This window comes from Ricinus communis, chromosome 1 (assembly GCF_019578655.1).
Source record: "Ricinus communis isolate WT05 ecotype wild-type chromosome 1, ASM1957865v1, whole genome shotgun sequence".
Classification (NCBI taxonomy): Eukaryota; Viridiplantae; Streptophyta; class Magnoliopsida; order Malpighiales; family Euphorbiaceae; genus Ricinus; species Ricinus communis.
This window is the reverse complement of record NC_063256.1, coordinates 31,021,294-31,022,122: the sequence shown is the minus strand read 5'-3', so window position 1 is coordinate 31,022,122 and position 829 is coordinate 31,021,294. Positions and strand designations below refer to the sequence as shown.

The following is an 829-nucleotide window of genomic DNA, read 5'->3' as shown; positions in this document are numbered from 1 at the left end:
TGTTAAAAAGGTAGAAGAATGCCAAAAAGTAGAGAGTGAGTTTGTACCTCCAAGGCTAGAAGAAGAAGAAGAATTCGAGAAAAGTTAGAAAAAGGATTTGAACAAGAGGTTGAAATAATGGCTAATAAACAAAGATAAGTAGCAACTGAAAGGCAAATAGCTATGAAGGATTATACTCAGCCTATAAGTGGTAACACTACTTCATGCATAGTTCTAGGTGATGCATCTAGGAATTATAAACTTAAGAATATTCATTGTAATATGCTTCTTTCATTCTATAGTATGCCTAGTGAAGATGCATTAACGATTATTAGGGAGTTCTATGTTATAGTTCATACATTTGTATTGTCTGGACTAAATGAGAACCAATTAAGGATGAGATGTTTTCCTTACTTATTAAAGGAAAAAGCAAAGGCTTGGTTAATGACATTGCCTCCTAATTCTTTGAGAATTGAAATTTATAAAAAAATTGTGAGTAAATTTTACTCACATCAAAAGACCAAAGAGTTAAGGACTGAAGTTTCCAACTTTTATCAAAAGAATACTGAATCCTTTCATGAAGCATGTGACTGCTTCCAATCATTTTTATTGCAATGCCCACACCATGGATACCCACTCCTTGTTACTAACCAATCTATATATGATGGTTTAACACAATAATATCAATGTATGGTTGATAATGCAGCTAGGAATGCTATGTCAGAAAAAACTGTTATGAGGTTTTGATATCTTTGAGATGTTAGGAGCCAATTCACAACAAAAGAGTATGAGAACAAAAAGAATAAGAGTGAATAAAGTGGTGTCTAATCATGAGATGGCTATGCAAATA

At 32.6% G+C, this 829-nt stretch overlaps 1 non-coding gene across 1 annotated transcript; it reads right to left on the bottom strand.

Moving 5' to 3' along the window:
- Positions 1-504: 504 nt before the first annotated feature.
- LOC112535305 lies at positions 505-612 on the bottom strand. Its single transcript, XR_003079464.1, has one exon. It is a non-coding gene; the product is annotated as a small nucleolar RNA R71 (small nucleolar RNA).
- Between the last annotated feature and the right edge of the window lie 217 nt (positions 613-829).